The following is a 20,178-nucleotide window of genomic DNA, read 5'->3' as shown; positions in this document are numbered from 1 at the left end:
CACCAAACCCATTTGGTGCAAACCTGGTGCTCTGGAAAATGTATATTGACGATGTGCTGTGTGTCTGGAGGGGGTCATTTGATGAACTTGAATCTTTTAAGAAATATCTCAATAACAATGATTTGAACTTGAGGTTCACTTTCAGTCAAAATAGATCAAACATTAACTTCCTTGACCTTTCCCATTGTATAGAAAACAACACTATCCAGACCAAAACCTACCATAAAGAAGTGGACGCAAATACTTATTTATTGACGTCCAGCCACCACCATCCTAAGTGGCTTCAAAATATTCCCAAGGGCCAAGCCCTGCGAATTAAGCGGAATTGTTCCAGTGATACAGTTTATAAGCAACAGGTCAATGATCTTAGGGATAGATTCTTGGAACGAGAATACAAAAGGCGCAATGTAGATCTTGCTATCTCTGAGGTAGATAGAATAGACAGGAATACCATTGTCTGTAAGGATTTAAAAAGATCCAAATCCAAAGAACATGATCAATTCCCCATGTTTATAACTCAGTACAGTCTTCTGGCTCCCATCATATCCCAGGTATTCAAAAGACATTGGGGTATCCTTCAGAGGATCCAATTCTTAAAAACTGCCTTCCTGACAAGCCTAAAATAGTGTATAGACGGGCCAAGAATCTAAAGTCCCAGTTGTCCCCCAGTTGTCCTCTTGACAGTCTTCGAGACCGTCATGTCACCTGGCTTAATGACCTAAAAGGGTACTACATATGTTCCAAGTGTGTTGGATGTAAATATAGTGTTAAAAGCAAATCTTTCAAATCCAATGTAACTGGGATCAGCTATGACATAGAGACATTTATTAACTGTAGGACCGATTACTGGGTGTATTTACTTCAATGCCCATGTGGGTTGCAGTATGTAGGCCGAACTGGGAGACCCCTTAAGCAGCGATTTGCCAAGCACATATATAATATCAAAAGGGGTCTTGAGACTCATAGTGTCTCTAACCATTTCAGATTAAAACATAATCAGATCCCAGAGGGCCTAACCTGCATGGGCATTGATAACCCGATGTCCAATTGGCGTGGGGGAGACAGGCTATTGTATTATTTTATTTTGTTGTTTTTTAGTGACAGATGTGCAATTTAGGGCACTTATGACCCTAGCAGCATCATCTTATACTGTTTGCTGTTTTTTGTTCTTATGGCACCCTGTCAATCATTAGTGTACCCGCCCATTTGTGGGCAAGTCTATGAATCTCACATGTATTTAAGTATCTTATCCACTAAACTCAAAATACGTATTTCAAAGGCGCCAGATGGTAAAGGATATATATCACATATATAGAAAACAGACCTGGTACCACAGTAGAAGTCCTGAAAAGCCACCCTACGCATTTCAAAAGCGTGCTGCTTTCTTCCTCAGGGGTTCTGACTAACTGTTTTCTACTCTCCCGAGCAGATCCAGAGGCGAATCAGCTGTTACCAGCCGACGTCCATAATATCACGACAAACGAATCTGCTGCGGCGAATCTGACACCATCTGCACGGCTTCCATTGAGCGCCAAGAGAGGTTACACACACACACGCCGGCTGGCGTGTGCAACCTTCCATCTACAGATCCGTTCCGGTGCAGTAGCTGTGCGAGCAGCAGAGAGGGGATACTCTCAAAATTATCCACCGCCTGTTTATATCTCCCGTCCAGTGAGTGGGCAGTCCACCTGGTGTTGCAGTGTGCTGGTCCTTTAATCATTTGTCCTTCCATTATTTATATGTATTTTTTCTTTTTCATATGTCCATTGTTTTAATATATGTTTTATTAAGTGTTTTTTAATTAATCTTTCACCTTTCGATCTCAGCTGTTAGTCATTAGTCTTTTATGGTGTGTGTAGTATATGTTGTTTGTCCTTTCTTCATGCAGTATTACGCTATGTGTTGTGCTTTTGTTTTTATTTCTTTCAAGCACAACCCATCCGTCCGGAGCCCTATCCTGGCCCTCCAACTGGTGTGATATATATCCTTTACCATCTGGCGCCTTTGAAATACGTATTTCTTGTTTCCTTTCTACCATTCTGACCAGGGGGTCAGTTTTAGTATTTTAGGCAGCCCCTTATGTGAGGCTTACATTCTCTTATAAGGTTTTATATTGTGTTCTCTATATATCTAGTCAGCGCTACCTGTTCTGTGTTCTTATCCACTAAGCTCCACCATACCCTGAGGAAGTGACACATGGTCACGAAATGCATAGGGAGGAGGAGCTTAGATTGCGCGTGCGTGCCGACCAACTGCTGATCCCAGCTGACGCTGGACGTCATCAATCGGCGAGGCACGTCTGATTGTGTGGGTCTCTGTTCCTGTCTGGTCGGAAGCAGGTTGCGGACGGCATTCGTGACCGCTTTCCCATACTTATTGTAAGTGTGGGTAGTGTGTTATTTTAAAGTTTATTAAAGTGTAGTTGCGTATTACACTAGGCTGTGTTTTATTTTCCTTACACATTGGTTGTTGCGGTTCATGCTGTGTTCGTGAGCGCACCATCCATTACAAGGAGAATCATCCCGTACAACAACGTGGGGATGTGGATATCGAGGTGAAGACGTGGCCAAATACAGATTCTCTCCCCTGAATGAACAAGAATTCATCTTGTAAGTTGGGGTTATTCCCGTTCTAGATAGGGTTTTGTTGTTAATCATACTGCGCAATTGGTGTGTCTTTGTTTTTGTTTGATTACAGAAACAACCTGGAATTATTTTCTGAGGACTACTTAATCCATCTCGAACTTTGTGGGTGAATCCATCCATCTGCCTGGACTGTCTTTAAACCAAGGACTGTCATTGGAATATGGTAATGTGGACATTAACCCACTAGCGCCGGGACACTGCTTTTGTATATGTATTTCGTTTAGTAGATTTGGAACCGTCTGTTGTTTGTTGTCCCCTTGGCTGCTGATTTTTGCATTTACGCTTATTTAGTTTTGGTGTTTATTATCACTCAGCACATTTTTTTCAGTTGGATCTAGCGCTGATAGAGAGTGTAATTAGTTAGTTAGTTTGTTGTTCCGCCATATGTACACGCTGAAGCTGCGCAAATCCCACAGCAGCAAAATTTACACGCTGAAGCACAACCAACCAGCCAAACAACTGTTGAGGCCCCACAAATGGCAGGTGTAGCCGGAATCGGTGACACACCAAGCACTTCCACACCTACCCCTGACAATGCCATCAGACCAAGGCATAGCACACGGTGTTCAACCAAAAAGTTGAACAAAAAATAGTCTATCAGATCTTATTCAATGTCCCATTACATATTCTTTGTTACCATACAATATTTAAACATGCTGTCCTCTTAAATGATTCACTAAGCGTATACAAAATATCTAGGATTAGCTCTATTGTTGTTAGTGCGAAGTTATTACAAAGACCTAAAAGGGACCGCATGGTATGATATGTGTAATGAGAACAAAGAGTAATTCATCTCCGGATTTCAGCATGTCCTGATTAGGTCTAGTTTATATCAAAATATGAGTTGGTAATATTTTTTTTAATAGTTCATGTATGACTGATAGCTTTGAAGTGTATACACAGCGAAGTGTTCAATGCTCACTATTTGACACATTTAAGATTCACTTACTTAAAAATTGTATCATGCTAAAGACACAATTTATGTCAAATTATTAAATTAAGATTATGTCATATTTCATGTGCACATATGTGAACTAAACAGGATAGCGAGTCATGTTGACGCTAATTATGTTGACATGTGTAAGATGTAATGATTCTGAACACACAGATAAACATTACAATTGTGAATGAACTTTTTTCCATATTTGCTAATACAATATTATTAGGCAGAAATGTATGTCTCTGAGTTTCTGTTGTAAAAAATTGAATGTGTCTGAGAAATTTAGGCAGTAGCCTGAACACCTGAATGTGGGAGAAGATATCATGGACACTTATTCCTTTGTGTAACGACCTTGGACCGTGTTGAACACATTCCCACCAATTTGATACTTTTGTACAGAACATTATTTGTAAGTAAGACTGCTTTATTTTACACCATTCCATGAGAAAACATGCCGTTAGAAATGTCTACTCAAAAGAAACCTCCGTTGTGCTACGCCTATTTAATCTATTGCGCTATTCAATACCGAACACAGAGAAGAGCTACTGTATCGGACATATTTGATCATATCTCATCAAATTATCCTTTTTATAAAAATCATCCAAAGCCAAAAGTTTGGCGCAATTCGATCAGACAAACTTTATCAACCAATGATTGTTTTTTTTGGAACCCACCAACTGGCGGAAACAGGGGTGGCTGTTGGGCAGTGGATGAATCAAGTATGCGTATGTTTGCAAGTGGCAATTTAAGAAGAAGAGACCGAAATTGCGGACCAACTACAATGATATAGGTGCCCGCAGCGGTGCCTTAAATGTTCATCAAAATCGTTCCTATTTTCAACCGGAGGTGTACAACCTATACCACAACAATGCCGGAGCTAGCTATGACGCTAACATGCATACTAACTACCTTGCTGAAGCACATGAAATGCCAGAAAGTAACTATCTGTATCTGCCTCATTACATGACACAATATCCAAACTTTGACGGATCAAGCTGGAACCCCCACGAGATGAACACACAGAACAACCAATGGATTGAAAACACCACTTGCATGGCAGCACCGAATATGAATGCTATATAATGCAGGTAACTATAAACGATTCACTTTTAACAATCAGTGATTCTCTTGTTTCACAATGACACGCATATGTGTTCCACCCATAATGCATGCGCATACCATTGCTAAATGTGTAGGTTTTTTTTTGTTTTTGTTTTCTATTTCCGTTTTAGCTCTTCTCCGTTATGTGTTCATATTACAGATATCGCGTCGTGAAGTGCAACAGATGCCGGGACATGTTTGTGAAAGAAGGTAAGATACAGTTAACGAGCTCCGTGCCAGATAGTTACATGTTCAGGGCAATGTCGCGTGCAATTCAAGGTAGTCCTGCGCATCCATTAAATGTTATGACACAAGGTGTACGCCCCTGTGTTGTAAAGAAAAAAAGTTACGAGATTTGCAAAAACACTTCAAGAAATGGCATATGTGCAGAAATGGCGTAAATATTAAGATTGGAGTACTTTGCGTATGGAAACATGAGGATATGTTAGATCCGCTAAATCTGTTAGTCAGTTACATACATTAGCATTAAAGTGCCAGAATCACTGCTAATATGTACCATTGTCACAGGAAATTAATGTGGTGTTGCATTGTGTTTTGATAACTTTTGCAGTGATAGTAAATGTGAGAGAATGTATTTATGTACAGGCATAGTGTTATTTAAATTTTTTGCTGAATTGCATCTTTTTGGGACATAAGGTTAACAATATGTATTTGTAAGATATTATCAAATTAGAGTAAGATCAAAATGTGTCGTAACACAACAGTTACAAAACAGTAACACGTATAATGTGTGTTTAGATGGTGAATAAAACTTGTTCTATAACATGTACATTTATAATTAACATTCCATATCTACTTTCACAGATGTTCACATCTCCATTCCAGTGCCATAAAAAAATGTGAATGGAAGGATCCAAACACACCAGAAGTTACACCCTTGACATCCTGCAAACATCATGAAAACATGCATTTGTGTTTTTTGGAATTTACTTTGTCTCATAGCATGATTGACACCTTACACTGTGTACGAGAATTTACTATTTTACACGGGCAAACATTTATATCATGTGTATTAGAATTAGTTTCACTAAACTAGGAACGTTACTTAAACAAATTACAATACATACAAATTACTTAGGTCACTTGTCACAACATTTTTACATTGTGAACATAGTGTATGTGCATCATTTCAGTTCGATATGAAGTTCAACAACGGTGTGTGACCAATTACACAATGTGTTATCTATATTTAATGTATTCATGAAACATCAACATGAGTAAATGTATCAAGCTTTAACATGTAATATGACTATTGCAGTGTGTCAAATTAACATCCAAATAATTACATTATTGTTAGCGACACATACGACATTCGAGATACAACATATGAATATGTAAGTAGCTCACAGTCCTGCTGGCATCTAGAAGTAATGTATGTTGTAATTTTTAATTAGGTGTCATTTAGCCAATTGAAGTTCATAATGTGAACAATAAAATGCTGAAACATATTTACAAACACAACTCAAAATATTTGATGTGAATTTTTTGGGTGTATTTTTAAGTGACAAAGGTGATAAACATTTAATATGTCAATGTTCAGTACTTGGCAAGTCTAAATCTAATAACACTGCATTGCATGATACACACAAAGGGTGGGTGACAAGAATTTGAGATGGAAAAATAAGTTCAACACTCACATACCGTGGTCACGTTAACTTGTGTGAATTCTTGCGACAATGGCCCTTCACATTCAGAGAGCAGGATCCTATGATTACATACACGCAATCAAATGTGACACACATCACTAGATGAGGATAGATTGGCTTACATGAAAATAAGAATCTTACATGTCAATAAGAATCTTACATGTGAAATAAGTGTCAATGGCAGTTCGGCAGGTCTCCACCCCACTGGCTGTATGATCCCTAACCCTGCAGGAGGCACAGGAGGATCCTCCTCTATATCTTGCCTAATGTTGGCAGGAAGATTATAACATATTGCAATGTTGTGCAAAATGCAACAACAAATCACTATGTCGGCAACCTTCTGTGGGGAATACTGAAAAGTCCCCCCAGATTTATCTATACATCTAAAGCAACTTTTTAACACTCCAAATGTCCTCTCAATCAGCGATCGTGTGGAGACGTGGGCCGCATTATAACGTTCTTCTGCAACCGTTAGCGTATTGCCCAGTGGGGTCAGGAGCCAGGCCCGGCTTCCATATCCCGAGTCGCCTATAACACAGTTAAAACACATGAATGTCGAGATAGTACTTGAAATAACTACAGTACATTGCCTATTAACTTGTCGTACTACATGAACAGGATTCACTTACAGTATGTACAACACAACTTCACTATTGTGTGATGAATCATTGAACTAAATGCTAAAGTGCCTAACATGGATTCTATTTTGTGTATTGAAAATTGAACATGAAAATTTGACATAGAATTCTTGTTACATGACATTTAAATACAAAAACAATGAAATATGGACGTGCCCAATAACTTTACATATTAGTGCAATTAGTATTACATTGACTGACCCAATAGCCAACCGTCCTCGAATTGCCCTGATTCAAATGCATGGAACACTGACGAATTCAGCAGGATATGTGAATCGTGGCAGGCACCTGGGAATAGGGCTACCACACTCATAATTTTCCTGTTTGCGTCACATACAATTTGCACATTCAGCAAGTGGTAATGTTTCCTGTTATGGAAATTCCTCTCAACTTCACGTAGCGGGGTCAACGCAACATGTGTGCAATCTATAGCACCCATCGCATTGGGTAGCCCTGCTACATTATAAAATGCAGTCTTCAGTGCCTGCCACTCTGTTTGCACATTAGGAAAATGTATATAATCCCTAGCGCGTCTAGTCAATGCACATAGAAACTGGCTAAGGACCCGCAAGAATATTGGTTGCGAGACCCCGCCTACTATGCCCACAGTTGTCTGAAAAGACGCAGAAGCAAGAAAATATAATGAGCTCAGCAATTTAACAAGGCCAGGCACTGCATGACTCCTGTTTGTTGTTGGCTCTAAATCTTCTCATAACACTTCATACAGTTCCAAGATAGCTGCTGAGCTCAATCTATAGCGACGGATGACTTCCCCCTCACTTAACCCTTCTAGGGAGCTTCTTGGCCGGAAGTTGCGTGGCGCCAATGTCCGCCTTACTGCAATTTGCCTCTCCCTCCTCTCCCTCCTCTCTCTCCTCTCCCTCCTCGCCTTCCATTGTAACAGAATCTTGCGCCTCCTCCTCACTACAAACTCCAGCACCGCCAAATTGCCAATGACCTCCCTCCATTTCACCCTCGAAGGGAAGTGATTGACATGTATCCTTTAAATAGGCAGAGTCAACAATCACATTAGTGTTAACGAGATCACGTGTTGTATAGTATGTAGAAAATGTTTTTGTGAATAATACATGCAGACATTATATTTAGACGGAGATATGTTGTTCAAATTGTCCATAATGATGTAATCATAAAAAAGCGATGATGCGAGCCAATATGTAACATTTGTCATACAAACGACATAATCATGACATTTGTATGTTACATGTTCAGTCATGAAGGTGTTAAATCACAAGAAGTAATTGTTTGTTTCTCTCAAGGTGGGACAGAAGCCTTGATTCATGTCAGCTTGTTTTGTAATCACCTGAGTATTGGCTTCACAATGAACCCCCTCCTAAGGTTTAAGGTTACACATTGAAGTTGGGAAAATAGATGTCATACAATGATTATTAATTTAGAATCATTTAGGGGTTCTCCTTCGATTCAATTCATGCGAATGATCTCCATATCTCCTGGGTGAAGCTGAAATATTCAGGGGAACACACTATGACCGCCAGACACCCGTGGTCACCCCCTGGGGTGCACTGTGGTGCCTGCGAACACCTATACTTCCACGGGGCCCCCCATCGACATATACTAAAAATGTATGTGTACAAAAATAAATCTTTGTTTGATGTGGGGGCACAGGTGTTGTGTGGCTTGTGTATTATTAAAACCAAAATAGGAAACTTTTCATTGTGGTCCGAAGAGGTAGTTAATGGAGTAAGAATGATTAACCCATTAAGTACTACTGTATAGCAGTTCTTAACCGATAATGTGATTAAGGGTTATGGGATGTTAGAATGTATCTTGTTATTCTTATGTATTGTTTGGAACAACGGAAGACTTGTACGACGATAAGGATGAGGAGGGCCTTCATCGTGGCAACCTAGCAAGGGTGAGTGTAAGATAGCAGAAATCATTTTAAGATGCGTATAGTTGTATGTGCAAATGCTATATTATCTATATGTGTATAATAGTTATTTTTACAATTACTGCACTGTAGATCTTAGGGGAGAATGGGGATGTATTTATTAAAAATAATTGTTTTTTGGTGGGGGCCACAACATTGTTATAGCAGGGTCGCGGGGACACCCCTCGTCCCGGGGGGATCACCCGGCGAACCCGCGGGGTCAGCCGGAGACACCCGCGGCCCTGTTGTATGTATGTAGTGCCTGCAGAAATGTAAACAAAGAAAAACTTTCTAAGTCCAGCTCCTTTTGCGCCTGCCTTTAGCTGGCGCGTTTGTTAGGCGCATTTTTTAAGGCCGATTCACTTAGCACTGCTTAGTGAATCTCCTGTACTGTCAAAAAGCAGCGCAATAGCCTGATCGTGCGCATTTTGCACCGAGTGCTGAAAAAAGCCCTTTTAAGAGCGATAAAGCACAGTTATCACTGCATAGTGAATCGCACTGCAGCCTTATCGGTCTTAAAGGGTACTTTGCGCTCTTAAAGCCACTTAACGGAGCTTAGTGAATCGGCCCCCAAGACACCAGGATGGTTAAATCTTCCCAAGGGATTCTTTAATTGTAAAAATTGTCTGGCATGTAAATATAATACCATCTCAGGAGATAAATTTGGATCTAATGTTACAGGGAAAATTGCACAATAAAGAGACATATTAACTGTAGATCCAAATTTATAGTCTATCTCCTTGAATGCCCGTGTGGCCTACAATATGTAGGAAAAACTATCCAACCACGAGAGTTTTAGAACACATTGGGAATATAAAAAGAAAATGAATCACACACAGTGTGTCTAGATATTTTCTTAATGTCCATTACACATATCCTACAGGATTAAAATATATAGGCATTGAGCAAGTTATGCCCCATTGGAGAGGTGGGGACACAGATGTATATCTGACAAAGGGAGAATCCTTTTGGATTTATGAGTTAGGCGCTCTGTCACCCGCTGGTCTCAATGCAGACTTTGATTTGAGTGCATTCCTCTGATATGATGTATTCATGGCCCAGTCTCTAACTTTTGTTTTCTATATCCACAGATGTGGCTATATCAGCGTCTCTTATGTTTTATGTTGTTTATGTTTTTAGTCTTATATTTTAGATGTAGTTTATTGTGTTAGCATAACTCCTTTTTTATTTACTGTGTATATGTATTTTTGAGCTCTAAAGCATGTATTACATGGAGATTTTTTAAATATTTATGCAGCCCTCATAATAGTGTTTTTCAAAGCCCATTGGTTAATACATTTTATTGATTAATAACATCACCTGTGCTATGTTGTAACGGCATTTAGACACTTTGTATTGGTTTTCCATCAACCAATGGATAGTGTAGACGAGGCATTTAAAGAGCCTGTAATCAACTAATGACACTCCTGATGAAACCTTCATGAAAGGTGAAACGCGTTGAGAGATCTAATACCCAGTGAAGATCGAGGGGAAGGCTCCACGCAGCGTTACCTGCTCCTCCACAAGCCAATACGGGTCTTCCATCCAGGGACTCAACCCGGAAATGCGGGGGATGGATGGCACGAGTGCCACAGTGTATCGAGCAGAGAGATTGCTCCATAACTTCAACTGTTGGCGATGATCATTTGATCTAAATGCGCATATAATTCTGACACCATATGAGTGCAATGTTATAATTTTACTGCAGATAACATTTGTTGTAGCAGTCTATACTATGTCCGCCTTTTCTTTTTAAATGCTGTTCCTATACGTGATAACATCATAGATACCACATCACTATACTATAAAGAAAACTTTACGTACATCACAACACAGAGAAATATGTGAGTACACATTTTATTAGATTACTGAAAATCCCTTTAGATTACAAGACATATCGCAAAAAAAAATTGTTGTATGCTTTTTTGTTACATGTACTCGCGCTCCCGGAACAATCTGGATATCTAAGAACTGCATGGATTGGGAAACCAATCCACATCAAAGGTTGAGCTGCACTTTACAGAGTTGTTTGTATTTGAATTTTATTTCTTCACTTACCACAGAATCACAAATAATTTATGTTAGCACTATTAAGCACAAAATCACTTTTATGTCACTTTGATGTTACTTGTGTGTTAGAAAAATTAACATTGGTTTATATCCTTATTTTAAGGAATACTGTATCACTTTATTATATTTATTAGATTTAAGTGCTATTTGATAACACTTTCCGATTTAAATCCTGAAACATCTGACTTGTGTTGAAGGGGTTGTGGTGTGAATGGCGACATGGCCCACATCTGCTGGAACTGCCCAGAGATCCAAAAATACTGGCAAACTATCCAAGAGATTATCAAAGACATGACAGGGTTAACAATCCCCATTAACCCGTTAACCTACCTATTAGATAAACCAGTAGAGGACATGAGTTACTCATTAAAACGTCTGATCTCATTTATTCTAACAGCGGCCAGAAACAAGAAATGGTGGAAAAAAGAATAAATGAAGGAATTATAATGGAGAAACTAACTGCTTTTTTGAGACACACCACTGATTGATTCTAAAGAATCTACATATGTGCAATCTATTCAATGTATGCCTATATACTCTAGTGTTACCTATCACCATTATTGTTACTTTTCAATCATAACAGTATTATTTGTATTATGTTGAAACCCCAATCAAATTGTTTGACATCAAAATATATTGAGAAATGAGGTAGAGTCTTTGATGTACAGAAGGATGGAAGGGCTAACACATATTTCTGTAAAAAAATAAATCAACATATTATGAGGTGTTAGATGTAAAGGAACCAATACCTGATATAATTGCTATCCTCATGGGATTAGTCAAATAGTTTTGAATTTTTGAGAGGTGGTAAAATATTGGTATTCCGGGGTGCCTGGAGAATAGTAAATAAAATAATTTTTTTGTTAAACATTATTAATCATTGCTTTATCTAATATTTTGTGGAGTTCATCCACATATACAACAGGAGGATCATTCTTTAAAGTGGAATAATATATTATTATTAATATATCTCCCCCTGCAATGGGTAGCATGTATGTGTAATGTTCCCTGGTATTATGGGAAGAAGGATGAAATCTGCTGGATCCTACAGGTTGGAATACAGGTGTGAATGAAGAGGTGAAACGGCGCTACTGCGCATGCCTGAAGAAATGAAGCTCCCGGATGTTCTTCTGAAAAACTTTATTGACCACAACACAAGGGCTACACCGCAATCTCCCCCTCTACGCGTTTCACCCTTACAGATAGGGCTTCGTCTCGGAGTGGGGAGAAGCGGTGACTGCCAGATTATATACACTCAAAAATCCCGCGAAAATCAATTAAAAAATTAACCTGTTCATTACCATTGCCCGTGTAGTTAATGCTTTCCTATGTCATGCTGTTATATTAAACCCATGAATGTTGTATGTATCTTACATATGTGTATGTGTATCATGCACTTATGTATGCACTTAGGATATAGCATCAGGCAATGTATTGACAGTAAATCAATATTATTAAAAAGCTCGTCTCATCACTGCAAAAATGTGATTGGTTCCTTATGTCTATGCCTAATAACACAGTTTCAATGCATAATGATATTTAAACTCTTATGCAGATACAATATCATATATTGAACAAACCTAATTGCTATTGAATGATACTGTGTGACAGTAGGACCACATCCTAGGAAGGGGGAAGAAGAAGGAATGGAGGGGGGCGGGGGAGGGAAGGAGGAAGGGAGAGGGGGGGGTGGAGGGGGGAGGGGAAAGGGGAGGGGGGGGGGGAAAGGGGGGGGGGAGAGGATGGAAAAGGTAGGAATAGAACAGAGCAAAGGTTATAACTTGATATAGTTATTAAAATAAAATACCTAAAACTTTATTTGGAGAACACAGTGCTATTGCAACTCAAAATCAACACATACCTTATATCTACAGAAAACATCGCAGATCCCATTCAATATTAAGTCCATTGGGCTGTAAAGTATTCAGTGTATGGATCCAATGGGCCTCTCGCTGGTGTAAGATTTTAACTCTATCCCCTCCCCGTGGGGGAAGAGCAACGTGTTCAATGGCACAGCATTTAAGATTCTTTATAGAGCCCAATGGACAAGTATTGAAATGTATTGGAACTGGATGTGTCATGTCATTATTTTTTATCAGTCTCAAGTGTTCCAAAATGCGGATTTTTAGGGCTCTACTGGTTAGCCCTACGTATTGTTTTTTACGTCCGCATTGTAGTGTATATACAACGAAACTTGTCTGACATGACATAAACGTTCTAATACTAAATCTGCGTGTTTCTTCACGGTTTGAAAATTCCGCGGTTTTGATCATATTCGGGCAGATCTTGCAATGTCCACATTTGAACGAACCAATTAATTTTGGAAAAAAGGACCGTCTATTATTATTCTGATTGGTTGATTTTAACATGCTAGGAGATAAAAGATTACCAAGTGTAGCCGCTTTACGAAATACTACCTTAGGGCCTACACAGACCATTTTGCTCAGCAAGGGGTCTAAAGATAGTGTTGCCCAGTGTTTGTGTATAATTGCTTTTATACTATTAGCTTGTTCACTAAAATTAGTGACAAAGAATGGCGCTTCCGTGCCCTCGACTTGTTTGTCTTGCCTCATACGGTTATCTGTCATGCTGATAAGTCCTTGTCTATCAGTATCTAGTGCATTTTGGTATGCCAGATCCAAATTTAAACTGTCATATCCCCTCGACAGGAATCTTTCTCTCATCTCGCTCGCCCTCTGGACGAAGCACTCCAAGGTGGAGCAGTTCCGGCGCAAACGCAGGAACTGCCCCCTTGGAATGCCCCTGACCAGAGGACGAGCGTGACAACTTTTATCATGAAGCAGTGAATTCCTGGCATTTTCTTTCCTGTAGATATCGGATTGAATATTATTTTCAATATCCACATACAAATTCAAATCTAGAAACTGTATTTGATTTTTATTGTATGTATGGGTAAATCTCAGGTTTAGTGAGTTTACTGCCAGGTATTCAAAGAACTTCAAAAGCTCCTCCTCCCCCCCACTCCAGATCAAAATCAGATCATCAATGTAGCGCTTGTAAAACGCCACATGATGTCTGAATGGATTGGAATCTCCAAACACGTGGGACATCTCCCACCAACCCATGAACAGGTTGGCGTAGGAGGGGGCAAACGAGGTCCCCATTGCTGTCCCACGTGTTTGGAGATAAAACTGGTGATCAAACAGAAAATAGTTGTGTGTGAGTGAAAATCTAATACTATCCAAAATAAATGCTATATGTGCAGGGGCAAGAATGGAGTGATTGTGCAAAAAGAATTCCGTGGCAGCTAGGCCGTGCTCGTGTTCAATAATATTGTATAAAGAAGCTACATCTAGAGTAACCCAGATGTAGCCTGTGTGCCAAGTGAAAGGTGTTAAAAGTGCTAATACATGCTTTGTGTCTATGATATGTGAAGGTAGAGAGTGAACAAGTGGTTGTAAAAAGTGATCTATATATTGAGAAAGGTGTTCACCCAGGGAACCAATACTGGAAATAATAGGTCTACCTGGGGGTGCAATGAGTGTTTTGTGTATTTTTGGCAAGTGATGGAAAATGGGTGTGATGGGATCTGGAGTGGTGAGGAAGTCTCGCTCATTGGGCGAGAGCACCTGTAGAATCTCACCTTCGTCCATGAGGTCCAAGAACTCTCTCTTGAACTCTGGAGTCAGATCACTGTCGAGTGTGCGATATGCTTCTGGATCGTCTAGTTGCCGCTGGGCCTCAGCTATGTAGTACTCTCTGTCGAGCACCACCGTTGCGCCCCCTTTGTCCGCCTTCCTAATGAGGATAGAGTCATTATCAACCAAAGATTTTAAGGCTGCCCTTTGTTCCACTGTCAGGTTATCCCGCTGTGATCCCTTAGTTCCTATGCCTTTGGCTAGGAGCGAGAGATCCCTCTCAATGCCCTTTTGAAAGATGTCTATGTACTGCCCTCACATATGTGCAGGGTAGAACACTGACTTCTTTTTAAACCCTGATTTAGTACTGCCAAAAAATTCTAGGGGGTCCTCTAAAGTGTTGTTCTCATTAAAGAGATCCATCAAATCCTGCTGTTGGCATTGCTCTTGGAAACCTAGGGAAATAGGGACGACAGGGTTAACATCAAACAAGGGTAACATTGCATTAGAGTTATTACATCTGGTGGAAAAGAACCTTTTAAGGGTTAACTTCCTAGTAAATTTAAATACATCTACCATAGTGGAGAACAAATTGAATTGTGCACTTGGTGCAAAAGATAGTCCCAGATGTAAAACGGACAGTTCTGCTTGTGTCAGTTCATGTTTAGAGATGTTTATAACATTACTCATCTCAATGCTCAGGTTTTCAATCTCTTTGTGGGCATTCCACTGTATGTTCTTTCCCCTTCCTCTCCGTGTCTTTCCCCGTTTTTTGAGGGCTTCTGACTGGCCGGTCTGGTCGAATATATCATTTCACTGGGTCCAGCCTTTTCGTCACCGGATGAAGGATAGAAGTCACTCTCAGAGAATGAAACAGACAAAGCATGCGATGTTAATTCATTATCTTTGTTCCCTTTTAGGATGGATTTATTACCCCCACCTTCTTTATATGGTTTCTTGGTTTTGGGTTTCCCCTTAGATCTAGCAGGTAGTTTTTGCCACATATAGATCTGGTGCACTTCGTAGTCAGCCTTATCTCGCTCAAATTTACTTTGTTTATTAAGCATAATGGTTTTCTCTTGCTTATTGAGCTTACTCGCTGTTTTCTGATCTAGATCTTTAAAGTTTTCCATCTGTGCAAAGGCTTTCAACTTGTGCTGGAGTTCTGCTATTTGTTTGGACACAATTTTAAACTCTTCAGATTTACATTTTATGATAAGGTCCATCAATTTAAATGAGCAGTCATTGAGGATCTGGCACCATTGTTGCTCAAAGGGCAGCCTTAAAATCTTTGGTTGATAATGACTCTATCCTCATTAGGAAGGCGGACAAAGGGGGCGCAACGGTGGTGCTCGACAGAGAGTACTACATAGCTGAGGCCCAGCGGCAACAAGACGATCCAGAAGCATATCGCACACTCGACAGTGATCCGACTCCAGAGTTCAAGAGAGAGTTCTTGGACCTCATGGACGAAGGTGAGATTCTACAGGTGCTCTCGCCCAATGAGCGAGACTTCCTCACCACTCCAGATCCCATCACACCCATTTTCCATCACTTGCCAAAAATACACAAAACACTCATTGCACCCCCAGGTAGACCTATTATTTCCAGTATTGGTTCCCTGGGTGAACACCTTTCTCAATATATAGATCACTTTTTACAACCACTTGTTCACTCTCTACCTTCACATATCATAGACACAAAGCATGTATTAGCACTTTTAACACCTTTCACTTGGCACACAAGCTACATCTGGGTTACTCTAGATGTAGCTTCTTTATACAATATTATTGAACACGAGCACGGCCTAGCTGCCACGGAATTCTTTTTGCACAATCACTCCATTCTTGCCCCTGCACATATAGCATTTATTTTGGATAGTATTAGATTTTCACTCACACACAACTATTTTCTGTTTGATCACCAGTTTTATCTCCAAACACGTGGGACAGCAATGGGGACCTCGTTTGCCCCCTCCTACGCCAACCTGTTCATGGGTTGGTGGGAGATGTCCCACGTGTTTGGAGATTCCAATCCATTCAGACATCATGTGGCGTTTTACAAGCGCTACATTGATGATCTGATTTTGATCTGGAGTGGGGGGGAGGAGGAGCTTTTGAAGTTCTTTGAATACCTGGCAGTAAACTCACTAAACCTGAGATTTACCCATACATACAATAAAAATCAAATACAGTTTCTAGATTTGAATTTGTATGTGGATATTGAAAATAATATTCAATCCGATATCTACAGGAAAGAAAATGCCAGAAATTCACTGCTTCATGCTAAAAGTTGTCACGCTCGTCCTCTGGTCAGGGGCATTCCAAGGGGGCAGTTCCTGCGTTTGCGCCGGAACTGCTCCACCTTGGAGTGCTTCGTCCAGAGGGCGAGCGAGATGAGAGAAAGATTCCTGTCGAGGGGATATGACAGTTTAAATTTGGATCTGGCATACCAAAATGCACTAGATACTGATAGACAAGGACTTATCAGCATGACAGATAACCGTATGAGGCAAGACAAACAAGTCGAGGGCACGGAAGCGCCATTCTTTGTCACTAATTTTAGTGAACAAGCTAATAGTATAAAAGCAATTATACACAAACACTGGGCCACACTATCTTTAGACCCCTTGCTGAGCAAAATGGTCTGTGTAGGCCCTAAGGTAGTATTTCGTAAAGCGGCTACACTTGGTAATCTTTTATCTCCTAGCATGTTAAAATCAAACAATCAGAATAATAATAGACGGTCCTTTTTTCCAAAATTAATTGGTTCGTTCAAATGTGGACATTGCAAGATCTGCCCGAATATGATCAAAACCGCGGAATTTTCAAACCGTGAAGAAACACGCAGATTTAGTATTAGAACGTTTATGTCATGTCAGACAAGTTTCGTTGTATATACACTACAATGCGGATGTAAAAAACAATACGTAGGGCTAACCAGTAGAGCCCTAAAAATCCGCATTTTGGAACACTTGAGACTGATAAAAAATAATGACATGACACATCCAGTTCCAATACATTTCAATACTTGTCCATTGGGCTCTATAAAGAATCTTAAATGCTGTGCCATTGAACACGTTGCTCTTCCCCCACGGGGAGGGGATAGAGTTAAGATCTTACACCAGCGAGAGGCCCATTGGATCCATACACTGAATACTTTACAGCCCAATGGACTTAATATTGAATGGGATCTGCGATGTTTTCTGTAGATATAAGGTATGTGTTGATTTTGAGTTGCAATAGCACTGTGTTCTCCAAATAAAGTTTTAGGTATTTTATTTTAATAACTATATCAAGTTATAACCTTTGCTCTGTTCTATTCCTACCTTTTCCATCCTCTCCCCCCCCTTTCCCCCCCCTCCCCTTTCCCCTCCCCCCTCCACCCCCCCCTCTCCCTTCCTCCTTCCCTCCCCCGCCCCCCTCCATTTCTTTCTTCTTCCCCCTTCCTAGGATGTGGTCCTACTGTCACACAGTATCATTCAATAGCAATTAGGTTTGTTCAATATATGATATTGTATCTGCATAAGAGTTTAAATATCATTATGCATTGAAACTGTGTTATTAGGCATAGACATAAGGAACCAATCACATTTTTGCAGTGATGAGACGAGCTTTTTAATAATATTGATTTACTGTCAATACATTGCCTGATGCTATATCCTAAGTGCATACATAAGTGCATGATACACACACACATATGTAAGATACATACAACATTCATGGGTTTAATATAACAGCATGACATAGGAAAGCATTAACTACACGGGCAATGGTAATGAACAGGTTAAATTTTTAATTGATTTTCGCGGGCTTTTTGAGTGTATATAATCTGGCAGTCACCGCTTCTCCCCACTCCGAGACGAAGCCCTATCTGTAAGGGTGAAACGCGTAGAGGGGGAGATTGCGGTGTAGCCCTTGTGTTGTGGTCAATAAAGTTTTTCAGAAGAACATCCGGGAGCTTCATTTCTTCAGGCATGCGCAGTAGCGCCGTTTCACCTCTTCGTTCCTGACTTTCACCGACGGCGGCACGCAGTAGCTGGGGAGGAGAGCAGGTCCCAGACCAACGGTGCAGGAGAGGTAAGAAGACATCCCCCTGCACAGGTCAATTCTGTGGCCACGCATAGCTCCCTCCCACATAGCTACATTGCCTGGAGACACCCTGAGGGTGCATCTGCCTTTACACACAGAAGCGCATGACAGCGTCAGTATCTGTTGGAATACAGGTGTGTTTATGCCCCATGGTTCAGGTGCTGCAAATGTGCTTTGCTCTTTTGTTGGTATTGCTTGGAGGCACAAGGGGAGATGTTGTGGTCTCTTTTGCTGCAGTCTACCCACAAGTGAACAGTGACCATTTGTTTGTCTTGTCATATGGTCCATCCTCTCTAAAAGAGAGTCACTTTTTGTACAGTAAGTCCAGTCACTGCTCATGCTGCATTGCCTGTGCACGATCAGTAGCAATTATGGCCACAGGTGTACAAGGTATAGCAACATCACAATTGTCCATTAATAAACCCCTTGACAATGCGATACTATCCCTGAACAAGGCACTAGTTAGTTAGACTGGAGGAGCTCAGTCCTTGGTAGGGTGCCCTGGGTCAGAATTGGACTGAGCTGGGTCTGGAGTGGGGTGAGCTGGGTCCAAGGCAGGCTGATCTAGGTGTGGGGTGAGATGGGCTGAGCTTAATCTGGAATGGAGTGAGCTGGATCTGGAATTGAGATGGCGATTTTGGGTTCCTGGTACAGAATCAGCTTTCCAGGGAAATTCTATGGTTCTCACTAGCTTCTTCTTCCAGATTGATTCTACAGTCTTCTCCTTTGAAGTCTTGGGTGCCGCTGTGTTTTATTTCCACCCTATAGTCGTTACACAAGTGTTTTTAGGGGTCACAGTATAGCACAAGCATGTTCTTGCATATATGTATAGGTAAAAGTTGGATTTATCCATCTTTAAAGCAAAAGATGAAGAGCGATGCATTCAAAATAACTATTCATCCCAAGGACAGTACAAATTACACAGGGTCACCCCTTAAGATTGGAGGAAAGGGGATTTCACCAACAACAAAGGAAAGTGTTCTTTACAGTAAGGGCATTTAAAATGTGGAATTCATTACCAATGGATGGAGACTGATGAAATAAACAATGGATATCATGAAGAAAAGGTTAAGCATATTTTTTTTAAACAAAAATATATACAGGGATATCCCAAATACTATAAGTAAACATGGGAAGGATGTTGATCCAGAAACAAATCGGTTTGCCAATATTGGAGTCAGGGAGTAATGTATTTTTTTCCTTCATGAGACATCATTGGATGATATTTCCCTGGGATTTTTTGTTTACCTTCCTTTTGATTAATATACTGTACATAAAAATATAGGATGAGTATATCATCTGTCATCTAAATTTAACATAGGTTCAATTCAAAGGTAATTTTTCATTCTCATCAACTATGTAACTAACTTTCTTAAGTAATTATACCAATATATAAATAACTTTAATTGAACAAGCAAGAACTAACTAAAATAAAAACTACTAAACAACTTCATTTTATTCTGATTTACTCTATTTATATATATTTATATTTACTCTATTTATACCCCAAAATTAAAA

The sequence above is a fragment of the Ascaphus truei genome, chromosome 1, assembly GCF_040206685.1.
Source record: "Ascaphus truei isolate aAscTru1 chromosome 1, aAscTru1.hap1, whole genome shotgun sequence".
NCBI lineage: Eukaryota > Metazoa > Chordata > Amphibia > Anura > Ascaphidae > Ascaphus > Ascaphus truei.
This window is presented reverse-complemented; position numbering follows the sequence as displayed.